The sequence below is a fragment of the Spermophilus citellus genome, assembly GCF_964194105.1.
Source record: "Spermophilus citellus genome assembly, chromosome: 18".
NCBI classification, from domain to species: Eukaryota; Metazoa; Chordata; class Mammalia; order Rodentia; family Sciuridae; genus Spermophilus; species Spermophilus citellus.
In genome coordinates this window covers 59,767,364-59,785,262 of record NC_138200.1, presented here as the reverse complement: position 1 = coordinate 59,785,262, position 17,899 = coordinate 59,767,364, and positions in this window count along the sequence as shown.

The window sequence follows — 17,899 nt, the reverse complement described above, 5'->3', positions numbered from 1 at the left end:
TCTGTATCTCAGCTGCCTTTCTGCTTCCTCAGGCCGAGGTAAGTGCTGCTTGGCTGACATTTGCCATGACAGGCTGGGGAGTCCTCTCCTGCAGGTTACTGGATTCTGGTAACAAATTCCATCCATGTTATCACCTTTGCCGTTAACGATCTAAGATCTGACCATTCATGTGGGATCCTTTCCTCATTTTTGACATAGTGAGATGCCAATCAGTTATGTTGAAAACAGGATATAAGCAGGGCACAGTGGTGTACTCCTGCAATCCTAGCAGCTTGGGAGGCTGAGGCAGGAGGATCATGAGTTCAAAGCCAACCTCAGCAAAAGTGAGGTGCTTAGCAACTCAGGGGTCCCCGTCTCTAAATAAAATACCAAATAGGGCTAGGGATATGGCTCAGTGGCTGTGTGCCCTTGAGTTCAATCCCTTTTTTTTATTTTTATTTGAAATTTTATTTCAAATAAAAATAAAACAGGGTGTAAACTTCTAAAAGGCAATTTTCCTTTCAAACAAATAAATGATTCGCAAACTTGGCTGCCTTCATGCCTCACTAGCAGTCTTCATTTAAGTGTTGATACTCCACATTTAAAGGGAAAACTTGAGAGCTCAACTCTGCTGCACAGCAGGCTTCCAGACCCAGCTCCACAGGGGTTTCTCTCATTCCGCTGCTGGGTAAAAATGCTGCAGACAAAGTCACCCATTGCAGAGTCCCTGGTGGTGCTCAAAGAGGCTCTGGGCCTGGAACTATCAGACAGAAACTAGGAGAGTGCAGTTTTGTTTAAATAAATAAATGGAACCAAATTCAGCCACAAGAATGACCTCTTTGATCCACAAAGACAACTACATTTCTGAAGATTACTCTGTGGATTGAAGACTATTCTCAGGACAACTGGGAGCCTCAGGTTGAAGATGTCAGGGCCACATGATGGAAATATCATGTATCACCAAGTCAACCCTGGAAGGAGAAATCTGTGGAGTTGCAAGGCAATGCCAATTCTGATTGATTTCTCCCAAATTCTTACAATGGAAATCCGGATCAGGGAGGTCATACTTCTGTTGACATCGTTCAGTCCACTGTCCCTGGCTAACTACACCCATAAGCAAATAAGGGATGAAGCCTAGAGGGGAGGGATTGTCCTATAACCACTGTAGCTAAGAGCAGGCATCTTAGCTGCAGAAGAAAACTGTAGATCAGAAGAAGGTGCCTCATTCAGTATGGTGGCATGCAAGGTCCTTTAGGGCACAGCACCCCCCATAGTTGTGCCCTGACATGCTCACATGTGAGCAAAGGACAATGGTATGGCACTGCTTTGATTTTGCTCTGATTCTTGCAAGGCCAGATAAGACAGAGTAGTTAGAAGTCATGGCCTGGTCTCCTGACTACCATCAACCATTTCCATTTCCCAGTACTCTGTACAACTACTATTCTTTTCTATTTGTTCAGCACCCAGGAAAGATTTAGAGAGCACACATTTATTGAACTTGACTTCCAAGCTGATGACTTTCAGCTGAGACCCTCTCTGAGCATTGCAGTTGGCTGGAGAGTACTGCCTTGCCTAAAACTATCTCTTCCGGGGGCAGCCCACATCCAGAGCCTGGTCCGTGATGTGATCAAAAGGTTCAGTCCCAGACTCAAGGTGGGAACACTATGGAGGGACATCCCAGCTGCAGATCTCTTAGTAGGATCAGCTGAGGCTTTTTCTTGAAAATGCACCACAGCTCAATCACCCCATTTCCCTATTCTTTCTGCTCTCTCTCTTTTCATATTGATATCAAAACTCACCTCAATAAATTTCATGCAAGTTTCTTCTCCGAATGAACATTCCAGGGAATAACATAGGTCAGGCAGGGAGCTCAGATAGATCAGAGTAGGAGATTTAAAACAGGAGCAGTTTGATTGAAGCGTACATTCTTAAAGCCTAGCTGTTAAGGACACAGATCCTCTGATCACACTCAGGAGGTTCACATGCTGGCTGTCAATTACTAGATCTGTGATTTTGTTCCCAAGTTACTTAACTTCTGTGAGCCTCGGATTCCATAAGTGCAACTTAGAAACATTAATAGCACTTGGATCACTGAATTATGGGGAGAATTATGTGACTAAGCCCGAGGAATCTGAAGCCCAGATGGGTGGGATAGAGACTGGGTTTGCAAGGGCTGATATGGATTTGGTGATCCCAAGAGATGTCAGACACCGGGCTGAGAAACTGTTGAACACTGACGGAGACACTTTGACTTTCCAGCAAGACTTATTTTTTGATTCACTAATCTATCCACTACCATATTTGTAACGGGATGTTTTTTATGCATCAGTTTGTGGAGGACAATAATATATGAATGGTGTTTTGCATTTTTGTTAGATTCTTATGTCTTTAATTTTTTTTCTCCTTGTTCATATTCTTCCTCTCTCATCTACTTTCTTGGATTTTCTTTCCAACTTTTCTCTAACCAACATCCAATCTCTGTTGGCTACTCTTCCATTCTTCCTGTGAATTTTTAATTCTACCTTCTCTCTTCCTCCCTCATGAAGATCACATACTACACTACCTCTGTCCTCTCATCCACCATTTGAAATTGTAAATCATTTTAACAAATATTCTGTTTATACTATAGATAGTTATTGAACTCATCATTTTGGTTCAAGGTGAGAAAGCAGTAGATGCCTCAGTGGGAGCTATTCGGTTTAAGGCTATATGTTGTGCTCATTAGGTGCTGCTGATATTGGTCTGACCAGTAAAGGTGAAGTGCTGGAAACCTACAGGGTAGAATTTATCCTGAAAGTGGACTATGAGGCATGGATGTCCAGGACATCTCCAAGAGGCTAAGATTAGTTGAGGAGTCTTAATGCCACTAAGTAAGCAGTAGACATCAGGGTTGGCCTGAGGACTTGGGGATTAATGACAAGTTGAATAGATATTTTGATGTAGAGGTGATTGTAGAAACCTCTAGAAGAGATAATAAAGGAATTCATTCAATAAGAGTCTTGCTGCTTAGCAGAAATGGCTAGGACAGAAAATAATGAAGTCATCAGGATATAAAGGTGAATAAAGCCAAAGAGATTAATTGATTATGTCAGAGTTATTACAAGATAGACCCAGGTTTCCATTCTGACTTCAGTTCTGCCTAAGACTGGTGGTGTTAGCTTTACCAAAACATTAGTATAAATCTATGAATTAAGCTACATCTCCCCTTAATACTCTTTATACATTTAAATTTGACCTGTTATCTTCATAGCTTTAAGCATTTAAATGAAAAGTAATTATATTAAAAAACATGCCATTTTTTTATCTTGTTTCATGAATGTTTCACTATTATACTATGATTATACTTATTCATATTTATAGATTATCATCAACATTTTAGTAAACGATTACAATTTTAGCATAAATAAATTACTTAATCGATTTCTTGTTCTCAGATTGTTTGTTCAAGAATATTCCTGAGATAGTCTCAGAAATGTAATGGGTAGAAAGTGGGCTGAAGCAGAATCTGGAAAGCTGGACTTCAGGGTGATTATACTCCATTGGCAAGAAGAACATGAACCAGTGTGAAAATTCACGCATCTGCATGAATGGAAATCAATGGAGTGGATTTTTGAGGTACTTGTGCCTTTACTGCCATTTCAAAACTCAATGCCTTGTAATGTTCTAGAATAAGGTCATTACAAAGATCAACAGAAAAAAAACATTAAAGTTTTACTTAACACATGAAGATTACACATTTGCAAAGACCTTTAATTATACCAGTTTTTACTTAATTTTGAAGTTTTAATTTAATCATAAATCCATAACTTGCAAGTGGTCTTGTACTTTCCTGTACTGAGAAATCTATTCTTCCACTGATGTGTGAAAGATTTAAATAAGCAGCAACTCCAAACACTAATAGCTTTACTTTTTTCCTTCCTTGTTCATTTACAGCATGTACTGGTACTACCCAAAGAACGCTGAGGAATGTTTTTGAGCACATTTAAGAATTAAACACTGAAATTCTACTACATCACAATGCCAACATGATAAAATGTCTGCAATAAACACGCTCATCAAATTATGACAATAACACTTTCTTTATTCCATTAAAAATAAGGAGAAGAATCAACAACCAAAATTTGAATGCAGAAATTTTATTCTTACAAACTTTTAAAAAGTTATCTATTTACCAGTAGGGGTATTTTTAAAACAATCAACTCAAGTACTTCAATGGTATTTGTAGCAATTTCAGGCTTACTAAATTATTTTTAGGTACCACTCTTTTATGGTTTTTAAATTGTGGTTATTAACATATAATATCCACATATACATGTGTCTAAATGGACATGCTTAATTTGATTAAAAATCATCAAGAAAAACAAAGAAGAAAAGTCCCTTGATCATTTCCATATGAAGCAGTCACATCACTGGTCATCAGGATACATTGAAACAACCAGGGAATTGATATTCCCATAAGGATTTTCATTTGTACCTAGGTGGGAATATGATCTCTTGGGAGTGACAATTTTAGTAATCCTTAGAGAATGGAGAGTTTACTGACCCATATGTTCTTCGGCCAGACTTGGATCATCAGGAGGCGCCTGATGGGCAAGAGGAGAGATTGATCTCCATGTGGGACACTTCACTCTCCCCAGCCCAATATAACCAGCTGCTTGCCTTTCACATTAGTCAGGAGAAATTACTTAAGAACATACCATCTTCTTGGGCCTCATTGATTTTTGCTTTTCTAGAGTTCAGTGTAGAAATCCAACACCTGTTCCTGTTATCTTCCACCAAAGGATAACTGAGAACAGCAGCAGGCAGGAAGAGGAAAAATACGCTAGTACTTCTAGTACAGTGATAGACATACAGCACATTTTAAATCCATGGCCACACTTAATCTTTGAAAAAAAAACCCAGCGAGATAAGCGTCATCTCCATTTTATACAGAATGAGAACTAAAGGTATAAAAGTTAAAGCATAACCTGTTCATCTAGCTAACTCTGGGGCCAGTGGAAATTTAAAGCCTAGACCAGATGGTTCCAAAGTCCACGGAATTAAGGTTGCCTTCTTTTTACCAGCATCTCAAATGATTTTTCTTAAAAAATTAAATTATATTTATTATGCATATGGGTTTAAAAAGGGTAACTGTCAAAACAGATTAATGGTTTGTACACAGATTAAAAACCCCTGCTTGCCTGGGGTTTTTAAAAAAATGATTTCTTATGCACATTAAAATTTGTCCCCAAATGTGAGGCTGCGAATGTAGCTCAGTGGTAGAGAATTTGCCTAGCATGTGTAGGGCCTTATGTTTAATCCCCAGAACCATAAAAACATGCAAAAGTATAAAATTGAAAGTGTCCCAAAGTGTGTTGCGTGGATTTGATCAAAACTCGGTGACATTAACTCTCCGCTATCTTTGAATCTGAAGCCATAAGCAGTGCTAATAAGTGATTGGCGCAGCAGATGGATCCCTCTGTCAACAGTGAGCTGCTGAAAATAAACCACCCTATCTGGGGGCATTTTTCTCTCATTCTCTCAAGGACCCGTGGTATAGATTTTGCTCACTATGGCCATTATCACTGGTCCACAGGATCATAGAACTTGTGTTCTACGGTTATTCTCTGAAAACCATGCAAAAACAGGAACTATTTCCTCCTATTGCCCTCCACTAAGATTCCAGGAGAAATGCTGCTATTTGTCCGGTTTTTGCCAAGGATTTATGAACTCTGCTGAAGCTCAAAGCATAATTTTAACTTGATGCCATTCTCACGTCTCCATTTTATTAACCATTATATATCTGAGATGATTTTATAGTTAATGTGTTCTAGTTAGGGGAAAATAACAAAAAAAAAAAAAAAAAGAATAGCTTTCTCAGACACCAAGATCTTTCTAGAAACATTTTCCTAAAAACAAGATCTTGTGATTAATACCACCAGCACTCCTGGTAGATAAAAGTAGATGAGGGCTGGGGGTAGAGTGCTCGCCTCACAGGCACAAGGCCTGGGTTCAATCCCCAGCACTGCGCGCGCGCACACACACACACACACACACACACACACATAATAGATGAGAGGGACTCACATGAAGAGAATAATATATAATGATTCTATTTCAGAGAGCTGAGTATATGCTAAAATATTTCCCTAAGAAGTAGATTATCAATGGTTCACTACAGGAAAAATAATTTTAATGCTTGAATTAATGCATTATAGTTATATATAATTTTAAGTAATTTATTAAAATTAGGCTAGGGGTCTAAATCTGGCATTCAGAGGCTAGGGTCCCTATTCTTTGAGATCTTCTGAAGGCAGGGGTAGAAAGGTATAGGAACAAGGCTTATGATTTGGTAAATATATTTAAAAATCAAAGTGAGAGAAGAAAATTATGTGACTGTAGTATCAGAGATCACAAAGATACATTTGTTAACTCAAAAATGGAGGTAGCAGACTAGAGACTGCAGGCATTGCTTGATCCCTAGAAGCGAGGAAACAGATTAAAGTATATGTACAGTCTATAGTGGTATATCCATTATATGTCCTTTTAGAAGGTTCTAGAATGAGAGGACATATAGGAAATATGAAGTCTGTGGGCATTTGCTTTTAGAGTGATTGAAATATTCTTTGTCTTGATTGGTGTGGTATGTTTTAATCATGTGTATGCATTTATCAAAACGCATCAGATTATGTATTTTGTAAACAATCAATGCATTTTGGTAATATAAAGTTTACCTTAAAATATTGCTAACGCACATATAATAAAGTATATTTAGACTTAAGTCTAACAAATATTCATGGTCAAAAAGGGTGACCCAGATAGCTCTATTCAGTCATCTTTTTTCTCTTATGGCATCCCATTACAGTCTATGATTGATAGTGTTATGACCCCTAAACATATCCACACTCTGATATCGAGAACCTATAAATATGTTCCTTACACCACAAAAGTGACTTTGAAAATATGCTTATATTAAGGGTCTTAATATGGAGAGTTTATTCTGGGTTATCCAAATGGGCACAATATAAGCTCCCACTTAAGGATCCACTTTCTCTGACTCTGGAAGGTAAGTCAATGTGAGAGAAAGAGACACAGCTGACCACTGAACCTCAGAGGTCAGAGTGATATATTTGCTACTTGGAAAGGACCAAGCCAAGCAGTGCAGGCAGCCTCCAGAAGCACCAACAGGCAAGGAATCCTGCCCTGGGGATCTCCCTGCCTCCAAAAGGAACACAGCTTAGAAGTCCATGCTTCCAGATGCCTGCCCAGTCAGATTTCTGCTCTCAAGAACTATACAATAATGTTTTTAAAGTGACTGTTTGTGGTAATTTGTTATATCAGCAGCAAGAAACTAATACATCCCTCTAAGCTTTAGAAAATCCATCTACCCTAAAGATTATGACAAGTGAACTTTCCTAGATTTTCCTCGAGTTCTTCCTACTCTCTGCCTCTTTGTAAAATTTTTGTCTAAGAGAGGGATCATTTTAATTAAAAAAAACTGAATTTTGTATGATTTACTGCCACTTCAGAGACAGTATTTCAAACCTTCACTTATTATAATATTTCTTAAATTAGGACTCCTGCAATTTTTCTTTCTGTAAATGGCACTGTTACTTCCTAATCATCATGGTTAGAACAAACAGTGAAGGATGTGACTGAGTCTTTCCCCATAGTGGCTTCTGCTGACAGTCATCACCGAAAATGGAGAGAAGAATGATGGGTAGAAACGGATATTTCTCAGTATTAATGAGATTAAAAAGAGAGGCAGGATAATCACTATATAACTCTTTGTATCATTATTTTCTTGATGCAAACATTCTAGCACCTCTGCCAAATAGATATCTAGAGGTAGCCTGTTCTAAAAATGCAAATAATATGGATATCTGGAAATTGCCTAGTGATTTGCATTGCTCACATCCCGGGCATTATTTTACAAAATGTTTCTATGATTATGCCATAATTTTATTGCCCAGATTATGTGAGCAAAATAAATGTCTATCTCCCTAAAGGGTTTCAGAGATAGATTCTGTGTAGTAAAGAATTTTTCTTTCTTTTCTTCAGTAATGTTTTAAAATAAATCATTCAAATGAGTTCTGCTGCATAATGTGTTTTTTATTTAGCTTTTCACTTTTTTTCCCCCCACAAGCTATGCTTGGGTAGTTACTTTTAGAAGACTTTAGCAGTTGAAAATTATATGGAGCAAAACTAGAAAGAAGCATTTGCCATCCTCCTCCACTAATTTGCCAAGTTAATGCTGGGGTATCTGAGGAGTATTGTTACAGAAGATAAAAGCCTCCAAAGCTGTTAATTAGACAACCAATTCCCTTGTTTCTTCCCTGATTTATTTATTTATTTTTTTACTCAAGGTCATGTTCAAAGTCTTAGTCTTATAACTGAATTTATAGTTTGGAGTGCACACTGCCAAGATTGTGATTAATAAAAACCTATGACTAATATTCACGACAGTAGGTTGGCCCATCAGGAAGCCAATTTTACCATGTGAACCCAATAGAAAAAGAGCATAAGAGATGCTTGTTCAAGTTTCATGTTCTGAGTGCACTGTTCTTTGGGTCTCTTTTGCTCTTTGGTAATTGATAACTAATGTTAACAATTTTATTATTTTCTAAATAAAGTAAAACTCGCACAGTTATTAAGGATAATGTAATAATTTGCTTAAATTATGCTGTTTTCAAGAGTACTCTGGCTATAATTTATAGCTATTTTATTTTCTCAAATTAGAGCAGCATTGCACTGCTCTGATAAGTGTTAATTTCTAATGAAAATTATCAGAAAAGCTGTGAGAAATACTAGAATATATCTTTTATAATTTATGATAAATAATAGCATAATCAAATCTAGTCCTAAGTATATTTTTCAGAGCTTTGATTAAATTTAATAATTCTCTCATTACTAAAATTGTACATACCACGTAAAACATCAATTATTTGAAGAAGTCAATTTAGTAATAACATGAAACAGACACTGGAAGAGGATTTTAAAATGTAAGGATTTTAGAAAACCTCTGATCTCAGCTCATTAGACAGACTGAGAAGCTGAGATCCAGAATGTGGGATGAAAGACCTCCGTTGACTCTTCCCCGGGTGACTGAATCCAAGGATCAGCTATCCCAGAGGAGAGAAGGGAGCCTGGCATTGCTCCATCCCCCATGATGAGCAACCTACTCTGAGTAGGTCTCATGCCTCACCCTACACAGTTGTCACTAAAATCCAGCGAAAGAGACTTTGTGTCTCTGTTATAACATTGCTACTTTTTTTTTAGGTACTGGGAATTGAACTCAGGGGTACTAACCACTAAGCCACATCCCCAGCCCTATTTTGCATTTGATTTAGAGATAGGGTCTCACTGAGCTGCTTAGCGCCTCACTTTTGCTGAGACTGGCTTTGAACTTATGATCCTCCTGACTCAGCCTCACATTGGTACTTTTCATGGGAAAACTGACCCTTAAAATCTATTGCTATGGACTGAATTTTTGTGTCTCCTGCAAATTCACATGTTGAAAACTGATCTCCCAATGCAATTTCATTAGGAGAGTGGGCCAATGGGAGGTAACTGGGGTTTAGATGAGGTTATGAGGGTAGGGCCCACATGATGGGATTAATGGCCTTTTAAAAACAGGAAGGGAGACCAGTGCTTGCTAAAAACAGCCATCTGCAAACAAGGAAGAGAGCCTAATCAGAATCCACCACTGCTGGCGCTGCAGCCTTCAGAATTGTGAAGAAAATCAGTTTCTGTTGTTTAAGTTATGCAGTCAATGTTTTGCTGTGGCAGCCAGAGTGACTAATATACCGGTGAGATGAGTTTCCCAGAGCGGCAAAGAAATGGCATTGAGATAGCTCTTAAAACAGATGAGCTCTGAACACCAGGTCAAACTGTTCCTTGGGGCTTGGAAGTCACACTCCCTGAGGCCGATGAACATTTGTATCTGCTGCTCTTCATTACTTAAACTATTAGTATGCCATTGTAAAAATAATAACACAACAATTAAGGTGAACATTTGTGGACCTTACAATGCTGGGGCACTGTGATTAATATTTTACGAAAGTTGTCTGATTAAAGATTCTTACTAGCAAGTCTCTGCTTTCCTTATCCTTCAAGAGAACACCTTACTTCTAGCTTTTCCATACATTTCTAATGTCTGATTCAAAAGGGGGAAATAAGTCCATAGGGGAGGTAACTCAGTCTATTCAAAAGCCTCAAATAAGTATCTATATGATTTCCTTATAAAAATTTCCCATGTATGTAGTATTGTTGCTTTAATGTTTCTTTATGAAAGAAACACTACTCTTTAGCATGCTTTTGTGTTTACTGAGGGCCCTAAACCAAGGGAAATTGGACAGGTTGTTGTTGTGGTTATAGTTTTATCACTCTTTTGATGTACAATCTTGAGTAAATAATTTTATCTCTTGATCTTCCCCAATTCTGCCATCTACCCATGAATGCTTCTTGTGATAGATTACATAAAAATAATTTTTCAAATTTATATAACTGTTTAGCTAGCATCTTTGGCATATAGATTAGCCTCTGGGACATAAACCAGGGCAGGGGGAGTGTTCATGTAAAAGAGCAGGGAGGACCCCTGTGTGTGGCAGCTCCTCATCTCCCTCTGCCTGCACCCCAGCTTAACAGAGACACCTCAGGGCAGCCCCAGACAGCCCTGAAAATACAAGTGACCACCCTGGCAAAGCAGCCTTTCAACACATTCCTAATGAGAGCCAATGGAGATACAAGACTGATGAAAATAAAAATGAAGAGATACAAGAAATCCACCTGGGGTCCTTAAGCGAAGGACCTGCAATCTATGGAGGAGATTAGAGGGTCTGTTCACGCTCAGTTACATGAGGCTCTTTCTTGGCATTTCATGTGAACTCTTGAGCAAGTTGCATAACATCTTTAAGCCTCAGTTTTCTTGTCCATTCCATGGGGATTCTCCAGATCCAACCTCATGTTTTTGCTTGTTTGTGTTTTTTTTTTAGAAGAGTTAAGAAAAATGATGGATACAGAGGAACTGTTACAATGAAGATACGCCATTTCTTGGAAAGTTCTGTCACTATTAATATTTTTATATAATTATCAGCTGTTATGGTTTTGCAAAAGAGACAAGAATTCTGCTGTATTAGTTTGAGTCACCCCAGAAGCTGAGCCTAAGATTTGGATTTAGTGCAAGTAGCTTCCCTGGCATGTGATTCTAAGAACATTGGAAGACCAGGAAAGCAAGGTACAGAAAGGAAGGAAGCCCAGAAGGACATTATCAATCAAGTATGTCTACCTGGACCACGGGGTGGGGGGGGAGCGTTAGCTCTGCTGGGAAATGGGAAACCAATAAGGAACACACACTGAGGAGTCAGCTCACTGAGGGGATGTGGGAACGGCATACACATCCATCAACGTTTTCTCCGCCTATTAACAGTTCCCTGGCACATCATCCATGAGAGCAGAGTAGGCTCTGGAGGCCAGAGAAAGAGTTGTGGCACTGGCAACAGGACAGTGGTCTGCATTCATTTTCTATAACAACTAGACATTCAGAAGCTTAAAACAACTACCACTGAGACCATCTCCTGGTGCTGTGAGTCAGAAGCCCAGGGTCAGAAGAGCTCAACTGGGTCCCCGAGTTGTCAGCCAGGTTCCACTCTTTCCTCTAGACTCCTGGGACAAACATGTGCACAGGTTAGTGGCCACATTCAGTTCCACGTGTTGTAGGCCTGAGGTTCCCCATATTCCTGCCCACTCTTCTCCGGCTTTCTACCAGCAATGGGGAGTTAAGGCCTATTCCTGTTTTGATCCAATTTTTTTCTTCTATCCTACCTCTCGGACTTCAGCTGGAGATAGTTCCCTGCTTTTCAAGCTCATTAGATAGGACCCAGCTGAATAATCCAGGGTCATCTCCCTGTTTTAAAGAGGAAGTGAGGGGAAAGGGGAAAAAAAAACAAGGGGGAGAAATGAATCACAGTAGAAGGGGTAGAGAGAGAAGATGGGAGGGGAGGGGAGAGGATGGGGGATAGTAGAGGATAGGAAAGGCAGCAGAATACAACAGATACTAGTATAGCAATATGTAAAACAGTGGATGTGTAACCAATGTGATGCTGCAATCTGTATACGGGGTAAAAATGGGAGTTCATAACCCACTTGAATCAAAGTGTGAAATATGATATGTCAAGAACTATGTAATGTTTTGAACAACCAACAATAAAAATTAAAGAAAAAAAAACAATGTCAAAGGGAAGAACAGTAGCATCTTCTATCTCATTAATTAAGTAGAATCCAATATTTTTATTTTTCTTATTTTTTTTAACTTGTTCAAATTACATGACAGTAGAATGCATTTTGACACATCGTACATAAATGGAGTATAACTTCTCATTTTTCTGATTGTACCTCATGTAGAATTACACTGGTAATGTACTCATAAATGCACATAGGGTAATAACGTCCAATAAAATGGAAGGAATAGACGGACTCTAGATAGGGCAGAGGGATTGGAGGGGTTGAAGGGGTTATTAATGATGGTGGAATGTGATGTCATTATTATACAAAGTAAATGTATGAGGACATGAATTGGTGTGAATATACTGTGTATACAACCAGAGATATGAAAAATTGTGCTCTATATATATAATAAGAATTGCAATGCATCCTGTCATAAATAAATAAGAATTCATTTAAAAAATAAAATAAAATCTATAATCCAAATTACATGTGCAAAATTTCTTTTACCATGTGACATAGTGTACACACAAGTGGGTCTTACTGCAGTGTGGTGTGTGCTCAACAGTAAGGCTTGGAAATATGTGCAGCCCACAGAAAGAACTTGCTGGAACTCTAACACACTGTTTGATCACTGTATGTGCCTAAGTTTGAGGCCTAAGGAGAAACTAAAATGGACAGTGTGAAACAGGCACAGGACAGCAGAGTGCTATGGTCCTTCTAGTCTTTCTTATTCATTAAAAAAAATACTAATTTGATTTGCAGAAATAAGGAAACCTATAGGAACTGAATCTTTAATATAGGAAACCCAAGAAGACAAGTGTGATATTATGATTATCTATTGGGGGGGGGGGTTTGTCCCTGGTTCCTGGCTCATAACTCCTATAGCCCTTCGTTATTTCTTTAGTGACTAGAATAACATTGGGGTGCTTTAGACCTCACAAAGCAAACTCTCTGTATCTGACCTTCTCCTGCCTTCCTTTGACCTGCTCTCTTTTCTCGCCAAGGCAGGCCATAGAAATTAGACTTTCTCTTCTTTAAGCTGGGTCACAGGAACTAAAAATGAACTCCAATCTTTGTCCACCTTTCTGTCTTGGAGCTGGCCATCAAGAAAGTCTTTGACCTACCTTGTCTGACAGTGGACCATTAGACCCCATTACAGAAGGGGTCCTGCCCTTACCCCAGGGGAAGGTATGCTACAGAGAGAGATCATGAAGAGCATGAACAGATGGGTCGTGATGATTTTGCTAGATCTATTATTGTTAGATCAGACCTTTTGTCCAGTCACATTTCTGCATGGTTGTCCAGCTATCACCACACATATGCAATAAGGCTTCTGCAAAAAAATAGAGGCCAGGGTTCAGAAAGCATCCAGACAGCTAAAATAGAGGCTTGCAGGAAGGTGAGAACTAACTCATCTGCATGCTGGGAGTGGGACACCTCATCTCCATGGGAAGAGAAATTCCTGTGCTCAGATGATTCCATGCCTCACTTCTATGTATTTCTTCCTTTGGTTGCTTATTTGCATCTTTTAAAATATCCTTTTTAACAATCCAGTAAATGTTAGAATCTCCTTGAATTCTGTGAGCCAGTCTAGCAGGTTACTGGAACTCACAGAGGGGGTGGGCGCGCCCTATTTTATAACTAGTTGGTGAGAAGTTGCAGAGGCCTGGGCTTGCATCGGGTGTCCCAAGTGGGGGCAGTCTTGTGGGACTGAGTCTTTAACCTGTGGGATCGGAAGGTTTCTTAGTAGCTAACATCAGAATTGAAATGAATTCGAGGATATCCAGCTGGTACCTGCTACAGAACTGATTGCTCACTGATGGGAAAAAATTCCCCACACATCTTGGGATGGCACAAGTGATCTGTGTTATGTGCATATAGCAGGAGAAACTGACTTTAAGCGTTTTTTTTTTCCTTGTATATTCTCAAAACAACAGGGTCTTGAATTCATATGGATGTATATTTTATTCATGGTCTGTAAACAGGAAACAGCCATCTAAATGTCAAAACTTAAATGGAAGAGGAGAGAATTGATTCCAAGATGATTTCATAATGGAACCTGGGATATGATCTATTAAGAACCACCTCCATGAGTTCTTTCTGACAGATATTTCTAGAACAGGTTCATATCCAATATTCTCTGAAGCAGAAAATAACAACTGACCCATTCCAATTTATGCTACCTTATGAACATTTGTCCTCTGTTGGTGATCACTTGAAGACATCTTATCAAAGCCATCGGAAACTAGGACAAGGGGCAACTGTGGAAGAGAGCGGAGTAGAAATTTAATTCTGTTTGATTTCTAAACATTTTTTTGTATTGCAACCTCAAAGGTAAAGGATGAGTTAAACTTTCCCTTATTTTTCCCCCAATTATAACAATACTATACTCAAAACACCACTGAGACTCCATTAGAAAAAAGTACCAGGAACTTCAGAGTTCCAGCTAACAGAGACACGGTATAATAAATAGCACATCAATATAGATCTATTTCCCAAAATAAGAAAGGGACAAGAACATTCTGAAGAGTTAGAGAACAGCATGCCCTGCTATGTTCCCTGATGCTGAAGGTTTTCTTTGTTCCCCGTTTCATACGACTGCAACAAAACATAACTCCTGCGAAGCTTTTATAATGCTTTCAAAATCAGATATTCTGCCCAGAGACAGTAGTTAACATGCTTCGAGTCATATGTAAACTGCTAGAAAGAAAGACAGAAACTGTACGCTTCATCATGTGTCTCAAGATTTGCACACATCCATTCTGTGGATCTGATATTTGCTTCCAGGAATGTCGGAGGGAAGACGCCAATGGTTTTTATCTGGGGCCTCCTATGGTCTCACACTTGGCTGGAAACTTTCTCTGATAATAAGAGAGTTTGCTCTGGTTTGCTCACTTATGTTTCCTTAAGTCTCTGATGGATACTTATTTACCAGCTTGTTTGGTTCACTTCTTTCTTATTGCACCTCTTGGGAAAGATCCAGAATGGAACTACCACCATGGTTGCAAGTACAAAGAATAAAGCAAGGATAAAACTTCAAGCCTTAAAAACACTGCCACGTTCCCATCTAATTTTATCCCAGGAGGAAAAGCAAAAACTAGCCTTAAAGTAAAAATTAAATATAATGTTAGAATACCGAACTAGAGTCGGCTTATCGTCCACAGCTTTGCTATCGCGGTTGTGGAAGGATGTTATTAAAAAAGCAACTGCTACTGAAAACACGCTCTCTCTAGTAGGAAGGGTCTCAGGTTTCTTTGTGGCCATCAGCTTTATTTTCAAACACTGCAATCTCGGATTCTAGATGCCTATTAAACAATCCTAAAGTAGACTTTTTCCCCCTTTTGTTTTTATTTTTTTGCCATATTAAAATTGGATATGCCTGAGAGATGGGAGGCATGCTGTTTATGATTTTATTTTGTTCATAAAAAAAAACTTTTGAAAAGTTAGATATGCATGGTAAAAGAAGACTAAATTTGCTTTAGAAATTGGGCTTGATCAAAAGCATGTGCTTTTGACACATGTGACAATACTACCTGAATGTGACAATACCACCTGAATGTGACAATACCACCTGAATCAAGACGAAGACATCCTTGAGTCCTCTTAGCACGCGCCTTCTTTTCCATTAGACAGTTTTCTTGTGCAGGCTTATTTCATTTATTTGAAGGTAACAGGAAGCCGAAAGAACGCATACTGTTGTGACACACATGGAACTTACGTGTTGTAACAGTCCATGGTCCCTTCAGAAAATACCCCTGCATGTCAGGCTAATGAGAGTGAAATGAAGAACTTGCATTTTATGTCGCCGATGGCCCTGCAATGATTAGCCAACCTTTCTCCCTTCTGTGTTTTATAGTTGATTTTTTTGGTGTAACTGCATTTTTAATCATTTACAATCCCTTAAGGGGAAATAAAGGACATTCTGCCTGGATTCCTTGTTGAGAAGTAGAAGCTCAACCACAAACCCCTCTGGCTACACTTGTTCTTTTTAACTTTTTTCAGTTACTCACAATTAAACTTCCTGTATTCATCTCTGCACATCTGTGGGAGAGAGAGGGGGAATGTTGAAGGAGCATTATTCTAATATGTCCAGACCTCATGACCACAAGTTTAAGGACTCAGGTCTCCCTCCCTCCCAAGCTCCCTCTTCCCCTGTCCCTCTTCTAATGACGTGTTCAATAATGTGGTCATTGTAAGAATTTCATAGTGATTGTCCTGAAATTTAGCATCAGAAAGTAATCTCTTTTGAAGAGCAGTCATGCTAATGATGAATCAGAATCATTATATTAGACTAGGGTTTTCTTTATTTACTCCCATCAAAACCTATAGTACTGTGATCTACTTCTATTTTATGCCATTACTGTGTGAATAGGAATGTGTTTTGTGTATATGTCCTCATAGAAAAAAAATCTCTCTGGAGATCTGTTGTTGTAAAGCACCTTCAGATAAACCTGAGGTTCTGTGAGATATATGATATCAATTATGATGCTTCACAATTCAAGGTTTCCTGAGCAAATAATTGAAAGCCAAACACAAGAACCTCATGAGGGAATCCACTTTGAAATAATAACAATCTTGCCCAGCAATCTGCTCCTTTGGAAATTAAATTTTCAAGAAGGACAACTGTTTTATTTGACTTGGGTTTAAACTTGAGCCAAGATAGCACTAATTCAGCTTTCCACTTTCTCACTGGGAGTAGGTTGATAGGAAAGCGTAAGATGGATGTTACCAGTCCTTTGAAGCAGGTAAGTAGTCAAACAAAGGACAGAGGTAGCGCTTAACCCATGTGTCATACAAGGTAATCTGTGATGAGGATCAGAAGTCAGAGACTGAATATCAGGAGTTTTTCTGTTCTACTTGCCTCTGTCCTTGACTACCCAGTAGATTTGATCTGCTTAGAGAGTAATGCATGACATAGGTGGGCTGTGCTGGTGATAGGCTCATGTCTCTGAAGGTTGCTGGGACCACTGGGGTCAAGGAGCCACTGTAAGTGCATCTATACTGGTAGAAGAATAATTCACTTGCATGTCACCCGTGTGCATTGCTTAGGTCACACTGGGAATGAAAACATCAGGATCATCACATCAGCCTTGGCCCATGCTCCCCAGGTGGTGTTATGCAATTAAGTTCTCCAAGCCAGCCATCATCAGGTCTTCTCCAGGTTTTATTTCCACTTTCAACTTATTGCTCAGAGCTGTGATACTCACCTAGGGCCCTTTGCATGGATCTGGGAAGTTTCCCTAAGCCAAGCCTCACTGAGCTTCTGAACCAGATGACAAAATCCAAAGAAAAATTGTATGCAACGGGGCAGTACCTTCCTAGTGAACCAATGTGAAATTTATGTTCTGACTATATGATGTGGGTTTTGTGTAGATTGTCACGTTTAATTCCATATTCATACTCTTACTTTTATTCCTTCCATAGTCAAAGCTCAGTGACACCATCTCTACTTGTAACCTCCCCATGCACCAAGTCATAAAATTATAACCAAAGCTAAATCTTACACCTTTTATTCTATTCCACTTCCCACCAGGCTGGCTCAGGGTATCATCATTGGATGGTTGGAGAAATGTGTTGGTCTCCCATTGATACAGAATCTTCAGAGGTTTTCATTAACTTGGGAAGATTGGATAATTCATTCATTCATTTATTCAATGTTGCACTTATTGAGCAGCAATAGTCCAACATTATAGTACATGCTAGGGATCAAATGAAT